The following is a 14,180-nucleotide window of genomic DNA, read 5'->3' on the forward strand; positions in this document are numbered from 1 at the left end:
TTTGAGAGGGTCTCCTGTTCATTGTTTTCACTCATCCGGTAATACTGAATGTGTGTCTGTCTAAAGGTACCATATCATGCCAATTCAATCTCTAGAAGATAATTCATCTGCACAGGCCTTACAAGCATGCTGTGTTAGGATACAAGGTTTTCCAGCACAGATTATTAAAGCAGGTTGTTCTTTTTGGCCTGATGTATGTGCTGCCAGTGTAGACTGTGTTCTAATATCTTCTTCAATTTCACAGGAACTGACAATGGCGAAGTCCTCCCTGAATCCATCCCATCAGCTCCTGGGACATTGCCTCATTTCATAGAGGAGCCAGGCGATGCTTATATCATCAAGAGCAACCCCATTGCACTGAGGTGCAAAGCAAGGCCAGCCATGCAGATATTCTTCAAATGCAATGGCGAGTGGGTCCATCAAAATGAGCATGTCTCTGAGGAGAGTCTGGACGAGAGTTCAGGTAAGAACGGGAAGCAATCAGAACCACCTACGGTAGCGTCTCAGATGCTCACATTGTTACATGACTGCTTAAGCTGCCACCATTACCTCATTTGAATGAGGTCATAGTAACATCATCTCTGGAATATCATGTACAGTCATATCTTTACATGACTCCACAGCTCCCTTGCCTAGTGTACTTCCGTATGGTAGAGTTTTTTATTTTCCTGCTCTATATAACTTTAAGACCTAATTTTGTATGGGAGTTAATATTCTCACTGGAAATAAAACCAGGCATTCACTGTTTTCATTTCTCTGGATTCTAAATACTTTTTCAAGACATAAATCCTTCACCAAACACCTTTTTTTTTTTTTTTTTTTTTGTGGTACGTGGGCCTCTCACTGTTGTGGCCTCTCCCATTGTGGAGCGGGCCTCTCACTGTTGTGGCCTCTCCCGTTGCGGAGCACAGGCTCCAGACGCGCAGGCTCAGTGGCCATGGCTCACGGGCCCAGCCGCTCCGCAGCATGTGGGATCCTCCCGGACCGGGGCACGAACCCGTGTCCCCTGCATCGGCAGGCGGACTCTCAACCACTGCGCCACCAGGGAAGCCCCACCAAACACCTTTTTAAGCAGCATAAATTCAGTTTCTCTAATCTTTCGTCCTGGATATTATTTTTGTGTGCTTCATTCTCCACAGCTGGTGGTTTCTGTGTCGTCTTTAAGTTCTTTTGATTACTGTGTAGTGATACAGCCCAAATTAGAAGACCAAATTTGGATAGGATCTCCAGTATAAACGAATTTCAGGACTATCGTTATTGGCTTGGCTAATTTGGCTGATGAGGAGTTACGATGAGAATAGTGATCATACTAGCTAATGTTTGTTGAGCACTTACTATATACCAGGCCTTATCTAAGCATTTGATAGACATCATCTCACTGTCTTTTCAATAGCTCTCTGGGGTAAATAATGCTGTCACTGCCTTCTTATAGATAAGGAAACTGAGGCTCAAAGAAATTAAGTAAACTGTGGGCTTGTGCTGGATCTGAAAGTAAGATCATTTGACTCAACTTTAAAAATTTATAACTTTTATATTTTAACATATAACAGAAAGAGTATATGCTTTTGAACTTTGTCTACTCAGACTAACTGAAAATTTAGCCTCGTCCTAAGTCCAGTCTGGTGTCACTCTAGATTATTGATTTTATTAGTTCTGAACTTATTCACTAGATGTCAGATTCTGAATAAATCAAAAAGCCTGAGTATAATTAAGAAGTTTCAAGATGGCTTAATTTATTAACTGTGTACCAGTGCTGTTTAATACGCTAGGCTAGGCCTTTCAGAGTATTCCAAGAAGGGTAGGAGGCAAACACTGATCTCTAGACCTTCATAGCAACTAATAGGTGTAAGACCAATACACCTGTAAGTGCAGTACAAATGAAGTTGTGATAAATGTCTGAAGAGAGGTAGATGGTACTAGGGAGGATTTTTTAAAAAACCATGTCTAACTAGGGCTCTCAGGAAAGGTGTGGAAGCTATAGTATTTGAAAGGGACATTGATGAATATGTAATTCAGTTAGGCATAGTTGATGCTAAACCCTATGGGGGAGTGAGGAGTCTCAATGGGCAACATTAGCAAATGAAAGAAAGCTGAGTGTATGTTCCACACAGCTTGGTTTGCTTGAAATATGAAATAGATGTAGGAGACAGCAGCTGATAGCTGGAAAACAGCTCAGTCAGTGGCATAAAAGACCTCAAATACCAGAGCAAGGAGTCTTTTAATTAATTTTATGGATATTTTGCTAATGGTGGGGGTTGATTATATCGACACATGGGAATGAAGTGGCTTTGAAGCTATGCTTCAGAAGATGAATCCAGCAGAGGCCTTTGGAATGGTAAGGAGAAGTAGGAATGGGGAAGTTAGGAGGCTGGGATAATTCAGTTGAGAAAGTAAGGTCTGCTTCTGGAGCAATGGCCACAGAAATAAGAACTAGATATCTGATGTGAGAAACACTTCAACCAATCAGACTTAATAGCTGAATGGATAAATGAATGAATGGAGAAATAAAAACTAATCTTTTAACGGAAGCAAAAGGGTAGTAATCACATTAGCAAGGAGAAAAGTCTAAGATCATTGTTTGGACAAACTGCACTTGAAATACTTATGGGGTATAATGAAGAGATGTAGATCTGGAACTTGGTAGAGTTCAGAGATAGAAAAGTAGATTAGGTAATCATCAATAAAGAATGAAGCCATGGACGTGGAGGAGTTGTCAAGGGGGAATGGGTAATATGACAAGAAAATGGAACTAGAGGCACACCTCCCTAAGGGTCAGCAAGGAGAAGCGTCAGCAGCCAGCAAAGAAGTAAGCAGGGTATGCTGTGTTCCAAAGCAAAAGGAGAAAATCATTTCATAAAGATCTTCAGGAATTACCCTGGCTCTACTTAGGAATCAATGAAGAAGGAGGCAAAGAACTAAACACATATAGCAGCAGTGCTAAGCCTTATGCAGTTCTGAGCTGATTCGTGTTTGTAGTATGAATGCATCAAAAGGTAGAGAAGCACCTAAAATCTTATCACAATTCCCTATCCATTCCACTTTGGAACTAGTATGAGGAAAAAAACAAAAGTGCTTTTTTAGAGATGCTGTTCTTCAGACCAAAAGCATGCTTAGAACTTAGGAATCTAAGTGTGCGAATGGGAAGGGATCTCAGTGGTAAACCTAGCAGCCGTATTTTATTCATGAAATAAAAGGTTCCAGGAGATACAAGTATTCATGGTATAGTTCTTCCTAGAACCCAGGTCTCCTGATCTTCACTTTAGATACATTTCCTTGACACTGTAAGCCACCTTTATATACTTATTCCTGTGGTCTCCTTCCCAGTCAAAATATCGACACATTCCCTTACTGACATAAGGGTGGGTTTCAGCACCTGGCTCAGTATTTCCTATCATGAGTCTGTTCAGTGTTTAATTCCCCAAGTATATAATCCAATACTGTTCCATTGGAGTTTCTTTATTACTGACCATTTCAGCCATCTCTCTAAGGGCCAATCCCGTATTCTGTGTTGTGTTTCTGGCCCTGTTAAAGTTTATAACAACCAAAGATATGGAGACATTTCCAGGATTCCAGGTATAGTTTCCTTCTTTAAAGAGGGATTTGGCAAAATCAAAGCAAAAGAAGAGGACAAATTGAATCTTGGTGCCAGGAAAGTTTCTGCTTCTGTGCTCCCAAGATTGGGATTTTGGAGAGACCTAGGTGAATTGACCTGGTGTTGGACAGTTAAGTCACAAACAATAGCTATCTCACTTACCTTGGCATGAAGTCTTCCAAGAAGACACTTGGCGTTTTGGAAGAGAGCAGCAAAGGGAACAGCGTTTCCCATAGGAGCAAAACCCTATAGAACAATGGAAGAATATGAAAGGTTTATGTCTCATATTCAGTTAGTCCAACCAGAGAGGGACTCAAATACTAGTGGCTCCATGGGGCTGTGTGTTTTATCCTCAGACATTGCTGCCCTAGATTTTGCCCAGTAATGAACTTAAAATAGCAGAACCCCTTAGGGTAAACTGCTCCAAATAAAAGATAGGAAGAACATTGAAAAATGATCAACTATTTTTTTTATACCACTGCTAGAAAATCCTATATCCGTTCTCATTTAAAGACCTCTTGATAAGTATTACAGGCCAATTTAACACTCTACCCTCTTGTCATTTCACAACATTCTGTTTTGTTATTGCTTCTCCCTTTTAATTCCCTTAGCATTGCTGGGCAACTCCTTGTCTTGCAGATAGCAGCGTTGATTACATTCTCTGCCTCCATGTAAAAGACTCCCCTCTTGGCTTCATTTAAAAAAATAAAATAAGACCAATAAAAGTCTCAACTTTCAAAGGACCTGGGAAGAACAAAAAAAAATCATGAACGACAAAATCTGAAGAGATTATACACCGATTTAAAAAATAACCTGTTGAGAAAGAATTTTAACAGCTACCTTTTGGAAAAGAATTTAATAAGCACAACCATTTCTTCCAAGTCATTTTGACTGAATCAATAGGAAATGTCTCTCCCTAAAACTGTTTTTCCTCTGTGTGGTTAATGAAAATCACTGTCTACCACACACTGCAATTATGTTTCCTAAGCTCTGTAGTAATAGTGGAAAAGTGGAAACTGGAGCAAGATGAGTGGAGATATTAGACCCAAAACTAATGCATAAGTGTAATTAAGGTTGGAAACGAAATGGCCTCAGGTATTGAAAAATAGATGCATTACTTCCCCTGGGTTCTTCAGCGTGGAGCTGGAGCATAGGGATTGACTACCTTTACAGCCTTAATGGCTTTTGATGGGGTCTGAAAAATAATTCCTGCCAGTCCAGTAGGAGTGAATGATACTGAGAGACCAAGGATAATGGGACCACGTTTGACCAGAGGTAGAGAATGCTCCATGCTCTTCTAAGAAGTTGAAAGTAACTGCTTCAGTATCTTTGGCCAACATGGTCTCTATTTCTAAAATCCTAGAGAACTCTGATTCTTTTTACTTAGAGGTTTTCTTTCTTCACAGAACTAATGGGAAATGCATAGGACCTGGGAGTGCTGGGAGTCGACACAGAATCTTTTGTATTTCCAAATTGGAGCAATAAATCCTTTCAGTTGTTAAAGGCTGCACACTGCCTTTGGTCTTTCTGGCGATTTGGCCCCGTCATCTAACAGTTCAAACAAGAAGAAAAAGGATTGTATGTTTTCATGCAATTTAGCTTGGAAAACCCAGAGCTAGAGTTCTTTCCTGCAGAAAGCACAATTTATTTGACGTGAGTTACTGTGTTTGCACGGACATGGCTATACCTCTTCATAACGTACACTTTTAGTTGTCTGCACAAGCCGAGCGATCCTCTTCCATTTGTTCTGCCTCATTTCATTTGGAAATATGGGAAGTCTTCTTCCTTGTATTTTTCCTCTGTTAGCATCTGGAGTTGAGAGGCAATCCCAATTCAGGAATCATGCCCCTGAGAAAGGAAAGGGGTGGATTGTTCAGTAATGCACGCACACACACACACACACGCGCACACACACACACACACACACACACACACACACACACACACACACACAGAAAAACAGCAGCAACCAGCAAAACCCGTCCTTGACAATCAGGATAATGTAGCCGGTGGGAAGCTTGAGTTATCAATAAGCTAAACCACTTCTTTACTGTTCAGTAAAAACGGAATTCCCTGAACAAGGCTCCATGGTTTTTATTCTACCTTGGAGATACCAAAGTCTAATGAGTGAAATAATGTGTATTTCAATGTGTTATGGGAAAAGTCTCAACTCCAGTAGACTAATTTTTCTTCTTAAAGAATATCATTTCAGGGATTTCATTGTGTGTGATTTCCTTAAACAACTGGAGTCACTCTCTGGGAAGAAAAGGTTAATGGATTGTGTTGAGAAAAGGGAAAAGAGTAGAATAAAAAATGTATTAAATCTTTAAAGTTTGTATCTAAGAACTTTGCTCTGCTGGTGATGGGGATGTGAATATAGTATCCTCCAGAAAACCATTAATTTGAAGTTACCTCCAAATATTCACAAATCACTGAGGTGCATTTGGGAAGCATATATTTGAGACCACAGAACACAGCAGTAATCCATCTCTGAAGTGTTCCATTGACAGTTTGTGGGTTTAAAACCCACAACTATAGAAACATTCTCTGACCCCACCCCAGATTTCATCCTGTTCATCACTCTGCTGCTCAGAGAGGACTGACATATTCTAAAAAGGTTTTCAGGAAAATATTATGAATTCCTTCCCAAAACTTGTGACAGAGCATGAAGACCTTGTGTCTAATTTAAGCCTTTCCTACAAAAAGAGACCGTTTACTATCATTTCATTCATAGCAGAGATAGAAGGCAGCTAACCATTTATGCAATTTAATAACTTCCTAATATTGGCCAGAGATTTGTTCTAAACCCTAAACTCTTAAAGAGTGTCTTTAGACTTTTTTATAGTCTTCTCTGTTCATACAACATTTTAAATTTTTTTTTTTTACTAATTTGAAGTGGGAATTATAAGGATATTAAAAAAAAGATGGTCTGGTGATTAAGAGCATGGATATTAGTGCAAGATGATACCTCCATTTATTTTCTTCTTTTTTTTTTTTGCGGTATGCGGGCCTCTCACTGTTGTGGCCTCTCCCGTTGCGGAGCACAGGCTCTGGATGTGCAGGCTCAGCGGCCATGGCTCACGGGCCCAGCCGCTCTGCGGCATGTGGGATCTTCCCGGACCGGGGCACGAACCCGTGTCCCCTGCATCGGCAGGCGGACTCCCAACCATTGGGAAGCCCGATACCTCCATTTTTGAGATCTGGCTCTCCATTTATAGACTTTTTAAGGTAGATAGTTCCTTAGCATCCTTTCACCTCGGTTTTCCCACGTATAAAATGGCAGTTACAAGTATATCTACCCCATGGAACTATAGCAGGGGTCGTAGAACCTAATATATATGACATACCTTGCTCAGGGTCTGGTGTATAGCAAGTACACTATCAAGGTTAGCCTTCAAAATGATAACTATAAAACTGCAATTTTTTTTTACATGGGGTAAGTGGCTGGTGATTATGCTTCCAAAAACAAATAGAAAATTATGTACGTAATTACAGTTCCAGAAAGATAAAGGGGCTAGTACTATTAACAGGTAAATCATTGTCTTTCATAGAATGCCATTTTATTTGCCTGTGGTTCACTCCCTCAGTTTACATTTCGTCTTTGTTATTCTCAGAGCCCCTGGTATCGCCATGGGAGATAGAATTGGTAGGATGTATGCCCTGATCTTGGGATGATCTACTAACAGGAAGTAGTTTTAGTGACTGCAGGAATGGAAAGCCATTGATTGGGGCAGCAGGGTTGGAAATCATGAGTGTGGTTCCCACAAGTTGTATGAGGTCTGAGTGAGTCATTCAGGGGATGCTGTCCTCTAACTGACCCTCCCCTCTCCACTTCTGCCTTTTGAGTTGCGCTTCTCTCTGTTACCAGACAACACTGCCGAGTTAATTTGCTTTTCTCTGCCAGACATCTCTGTGCTGATTAATTTTCATCTCCAGTGAGGACGAAACTGGAGAGCTTGGGTGTATTCTTAGTTTCTGTACTTAAGACTGAACTTGCAGTGCTTCTGAGGAATATGTGGGGTGTTTATTATCCAGGGGAAACTAAAGAGTATTCATTAGGCATTGTGCACGCTCAAAGGAGGACTATTTTTTTTTTTTATCAAAATACATTTTAATCTCGTTGCTAGGATGAAGTGGCAAGAGACATTTAGCCCTAATTAAGCATCTACCAGTGAAATGAAATATGGTTCCTGCCTTTTAATTATCTACATTTAATTTGCTACTTTCAGTAGCATGTTGGCTTGGAGACATCTAAGCTTCCCGCAAGAAATGGAGGCACAGTTCCCTGAAAAGTTTTCTTGTATCTCGAAGTTTTAAAACTCCAAATATGGATCAGATTCACGTGTCTTCACCAGAGCCTTGCCCTAGACACTGAGCTAAATATTGGGTGAGGACAGAGCCTTCAAGTCAAAGGTAGGATGGCAACCATTCCCAGAAGCTTCTGGTGTTGCTGTGGAGAGGTTAGAAGCCCCTCTTGTGTGATCTTGTAGCAGTCTGTGCTTCTGTCATAGCAACTGTCGCATCACATGGGGACAGGTTGAAGTGTCTCCTCATCTAGCCTGCAAGATCCTTGAGGACAGGAATCTTGATCATTTACTTTGTCACAGTATCTTCAACACCTGGCAAAATGGCAAGCACATATGAGGCACTCAATACAACTTTTTGAAAATAATATATGTTGTAAACTGTATGACATCTTTGATCTATTTCCTATTGATATGGAACCTGCAGCAAAATAATAATTATAATAATAATAATAGCATGGTTTTTAGATGAAATAAGATAATGTATGTGATGACATTAATAAAAGTAAAGTGCCATACAAATGGTATAATAATTAATCAGTAATGATAATATGTTATTCAAAATATGGGGGAACTTATTGTTCAAGCCTATTTTCTAGGCTCTAAACCTGGGCTAGTAAGAGACAAATGAAAAACATCTCCTTGTGTAAGTGATGGACTCACTTCTTCCAGCTGAGTGGACTGTTTTCCATCTTCTTAGGAAACAGTGGAGTAAGGTGGGCCTATCTCAGAGCCAAACCCAGGCATCACCTAAGGAGATGACGGTCTATTAGAGAAGGCTCTTGAATAGGATACGGTTGCTTTTTTTTTTTTTTTTTTTTTGCGGTACGCGGGCCTCTCACTGCCGTGGTCTCTCCCGTTGCGGAGCACAGGCTCCGGACGCGCAGGCTCAGCGGCCATGGCTCACGGGCCCATCCGCTCCGCGGCATGTGGGATCTTCCCAGACCGGGGCACGAACTCGCGTCCCCTGCATCGGCAGGCGGACTCTCAACCACTGCGCCACCAGGGAAGCCCGGAGATGGTTGCTTTTCATGGGCTGTTTGATTTTTTTTTCTCTCTCCCCAAATTGAGCAAGGCCCCATGCTACTCATGAAGTTGTATTAGAATAGTTCTTTGAGGCTTTGCGGAAGCTAATTACATAGAATCGTTCTCTGGGTTGATCCCCGATCTTGAAACATCACAGTGCAAAAAAACCAGGCATGGAGCGGGTATAACACCGGGCTAAAATGGTCCAGGGAGACAGGCACAGCGACTAGCATGAGAAAACAATTCACCAAAGCCTCGTCTGCTAGCCTCTTACTGCTTTGGTGTGGTTTGGGAGTATGACAGGAGGAAGAGGGATTCTCATCTTTTTTCTTGAATCTAGTTATTTACTTTAGCAAGCCGAGTATCCTACTACAGAGAACTTCCAAAGATTGGACATCCAGTTGTGATCAGTGGTGCATCTGAGAGCTGGTGGGCAGCAGTAACCACGGCAGGATGCCTCTGACGAGCCTTGTTGAAGTGTGATAATGGGCAGTAGATCAAAGGCAGGGGGACAGCTGTTAGTAGGCGCTGTCTGCAGCTGGCATGGTGCTGAATATTCAGTTCTACTCCAGAACTCTTTCCTTTTCTACAGAATAAGTTAGGACTAGAACTAGAGCCGTTTTATTAGAAGTTGACCAGAAATAAATAATTTTCATCCTTTTTCTCTCTCCGTTTCTTCCCTCCTTTCTTCCATATTTCTCCTCTTTGAACAGTGAAACATACACCTTCAATTAGTTTGAAAATTCCCTTTTATTCTCCCAACAGGATCAGACCTGCTAAGAGTAACTAGTGTTTCCTATGTGATAAGTAAGGGGATTACAGCAATAACTGCTGTCCGCATTTTTCTCATTTAAACAAATAAAGCTAGGGATCTGCGCTGCTCTGTTACGTTTAGTACATGCAGAGCAATTATTCATCCGTTGCCAACATTCGTCTCTCCGCAACTCAGCCATCCGCAGTGTAGAAAGCTTCTTCGCCCTTCAGTTCCAGAGTCATGTTTTTATCTTCCGCAGGCCTCTCCTCCGTAACAAAGGCTGATAATTATAATCGCACGATAATTTAAAGGGTTGGACTTTTCCGTGCCCATTAGTTACACAAGTTCTCGGGTACGATGCTAGTCTTATTTATGAGACGCCATCTTCTGTTTGCCTGGGATTTTTGTTCCCCTGCAGCATTTCCTGTGAATAAGTTAGCTGCCATCTCTTGAGATGGAGAAATAGAGGATTATCTCTGTACCACTGTTGGAGGAACTTCAGTGCAGGAGCGTGGGGGGAGCTGTCCTGAAATAGAGCCGTTTTAGATGGATGTTTCTCAGGTGTGGTTTCTCGTGTGTATATACACACACACATACATTTTTACATATATATGTATTTATGCATATATATAATACATCACTAGAGAGAGCAATAGTGAAGGTTTGCAAGAGAACATACTACTTAAAAGTTTTATTTTAATCAATAGTTATTTGTTATAGTGGAGAAAAGTATAACAGAGACAAAATATTTATGATTTCCCAAAGGTTTTCCTAGCGGGGATGGTTTGACAAGGCTAAAGACCTCACGTTAGAAGAAAAGGCCTACTCCAGAGAGACACTATACTAGTGGGCATGGTGGTGGCGGGGGGTGGTGAAGTCACTTGTGGCCTTTTAAAGAAACCTGATACGCTGATGCTATCTGAAGCAAAATACACTGTTTGGATAATACTTGGTTGATAATTCATTCTGCTTCTCCAAACCCATGGGGAACCTCTGTGAGGGACTTGAGACTGAGCCATCGTAATGCTGAAATCGTGATTTCAGCATTTTCCTTTCAGCTGTGTTTAGTCTGAATGAGAGGTTGCCAGACATCCTGACATGAATGGGGTGAGATCAGTTTTGACCTTCGTGGTGGGGGTCTGTGGCCTACTGTTACGCTTTCCAAAACAATTGTGTGGTTGTCCATGTATAATAACCATGTTTTCAAGTGTTGGATTTGATGCTCTGACATCTTAGGGTCTTGCTGACCCTGGAGGGGGACTGCCCTGCCCAGGGCTGGCTAATTCCTAGACATAGCAAACAACTGGCCCAAGAGCGTGCCTTTCACATGCAAACCAACCGATCCAGAGCTTTATCCCCAACCCCTTCTTTTATCAGGCTCTTACACTGCTGACCCATATCCCCCTGCCCTAACCCAGTACCAGACAAGTAGGGACAGCTCTTCTGTCCCGGAGCCCACTGAAATGATGCAAACTTGCCAACTCTAAATCTTTTTACCCTGCCTCTCTGATTCCTTCCCGTGGAAACCACAATAAAGGCTCTTGCCCACATTCCCCCCTGCCCCCTCTGCCTCCTGACCCTGGTGCTTCCCCGTGTGGCCCTGGGTGCTTTGCCTCTTGTTTCTAGGGATCTGTGAGTGTAAACTTATTCTTTCCTGATGCGCATTTCTGTTTGAGTGTCCTACCTTAGCTCATTAAAACAGGCCGCTTGTACCCCTTAAAACACCGTGATGCCTAGATTAAATCATAGCATATTTTAAGGTTTGGATGGGGAACTCTCTGCTTTATAAATATGATGATCTTGAACCATTTTGAGATGGTGATTATCTTCATTTGCAGCCTAGAGAAAGCTGATGGGTTTAGATATTATAAGATGGAGAAAGTAAAAAAATAATACATATACACACACATATATATACACACATATACACACATGTATAAGTTGTGTGTGTATGTATATATATATGTATAAATTCCACATGAGCTTGAACACATTTCTGACCTTCTAAGCTTATCATGCTTCTTCAGTGAGACCTGATTCCCACATGATTGGCGTATTTTGCTTCATAGGTCTCCCCATCACATGACAGGGGAGCTCAGACATATCAAAGTTACCCCACCTGGAACCTGGATGTGCTGATTTAGGATTTTCTCTCCTCTCTTGCACTATGCAAAGTAGATCATCCACCATTTGTCTCAAAGCTGTGAAATATAAACCAAGTCCTCTTGTCTACAGCCTAGCTCCTTATTTTTGTTTATGCAGCCTAACTTTAAAAAGTCCAATATGGGTTTCACGCTCCAGTCTGCTTTCTGTCCTCACAAACTTTTTTGTAATCTGACTTCCTTTTCCCTTTCCCTTCACCTGCCAGCTCCACCTTCTCCAGGTCCTCTCATTCTCTCTTTTATTTAAGTGCAAATTTAAAAAAGCAGCCGCAACAATACAATAAAAACCCCTCTAAGGCTTCTTTCCTATTCCACGTAGGAGGTGACTTTCAGGACTCTTACGTCTCTGACAGGTAAAAGGCATGCTTCTGCATTCTGCAGAAACAGAAGAAATGTGAATTATCAGCTGTCATCAGGATGATTTTCTATATGCGGTACCTCCTACAAATTTAGAAAGTCTAACTCAGATTGTGTACATGGTGATTGATGTGGCCATAAAACTCTCATCGCATACTATAAATAACATGTTATTGATTGGGTAGAGGGGAATGTTTCCCAAGCCTGACTAATCCACCTCCGTTCTTGTTTTTTAAATCCTACCAGCACCCAGGATATAATCACATTCCACCTCCTCCACCAACAGTCCCTGGCTCCTTTTGACTATACTGATGGTTCTGTCCCCTGAATTCCTTTTGAAAGTAAAGGAAAAATCATAGTCATGCACCTAATTTTTTCCTTAAATGTTCCGTGCATTAGTCTTATTTCCATAATTATGTATAAGTACCTAAAGTACGAGGACAGAGTCGAATTTTTATGAGGGACCTGTGCAAAGTGCTGGTTTGGGTGTAAAACAGATCTAGCTTCAAACCCTGGATCTTCCATTTACAGGCTGTGTGATTATTGACAAATGACTCTCTAAGTCAGTTCTCTCTTCCGTAAAGTGGGATACAGTAGCCTCTGCTACATTAGGACACTGCGGAAATGCAAAGAGTGAATAGGCTAAAGGCTTATGATGCTGGGCACTTAGTGGAGTTCAGTAAGCATCGCCTCCTTCTCCCATGCTGCCTGTCTCAGGGCAGGGCACAGCCTCGGCAGATGCCCATTAGCTGGAGAGAGCATGCCGATTATAAAGGCTGCTCCCCTGTTTGTGATGATTTAACTGATGGTGTTGAGGAGGGCGTCCTTTGCTCCTTGGCACATTCTGTGAGGTGGCTATCCTTCCCAAAGAAAGAAAGGCTGTTAGTCTATGGCTGGAGGTTTGGAAGAAACTCAAACTCCTCAGTGAGAAACACCAGGCAAATTTTTTAACTATTAGATGGGAATGCAAAGATATAGTAATTAAACTAAGACATTGACCTTGGCATTTTTTATCTCATTTCCCAGGTGTAGCCTTAACCCCGCTTTCTGTGAAAGCCTCTCTTTTCTTCACCTCCTCATTCTGTTGCTCCAGGGACCTTCCAGGGTTTTCAAGGCTTCAAGACCAACTTAGTTCAACTTGTCTGCATCCCATTTGTTGTCTGGAGTTTTGGCTTTTCCTTGGATTCCCAGCCGTTCACCCGTCCCATGCATGTTCGCTGTCTTCTCGTTATTCTAAGCCACACGTCCAGAGTGACCCTCTCCTGCTGCCATACCCAGGGATGGGAACACTTCGAAGCACTTGGAACTATGTCCCTGGGGTTGGTTTGTTGAGGACTGTTTAGCCTCCAGAATCCCAGAAATTAATTTGGTGCTACTTTCTTCATGGTAGATTTTACACCAAGAAAGACAAAGAGGGGGGAAGCGGTGGGGAGGGATAAATTGGAAGATTGGGATTGACATATACACGCTACTATATATAAATAGATAACTAATAAGGACCTACTGTAGAGCCCAGGGAACTCTTCTCCGTACTCTGTAATGACCTATATGGGAAACGAATTTTAAAAAGAGTGGATGTATGTATGTGTATACCTGATTCACTTTGCTGTACAGCAGAAACTAACACAACGTTGTAAATCAACTAGACTCCAATAAAAATTTAAGAAAAAACAAACAAAAGAACAATAAATATTTATAAGAGCTAAAAAGAAGACAGAAAAAGCATGGTGTCAAGGTACTGTGAAAATGATTCTATTGTATGGGAACCACATTGGCTGATGATACTTTACACTTGTTCTTTCCAGCCTACTCAGCCGTTGGAATTTAATTAGCAGTAATATATTATTGTCAAAGTAATTAAAACTTCACCTTGATTAAAAACAGAATGGTTTAATTAACAGGAAGAGGTTGGGCTGGCCTTAACTTTCCGTTTGAGAAATACACCAGCCTCAGTGGATTGGTTCTATCTCCTCTGCAGGCCTGAA

The sequence above is a fragment of the Delphinapterus leucas genome, chromosome 21 (assembly GCF_059928025.1).
Source record: "Delphinapterus leucas isolate spDelLeu-1000000601 "Yukka" chromosome 21, BTC_Dleu_Yukka2, whole genome shotgun sequence".
Classification (NCBI taxonomy): domain Eukaryota; kingdom Metazoa; phylum Chordata; class Mammalia; order Artiodactyla; family Monodontidae; genus Delphinapterus; species Delphinapterus leucas.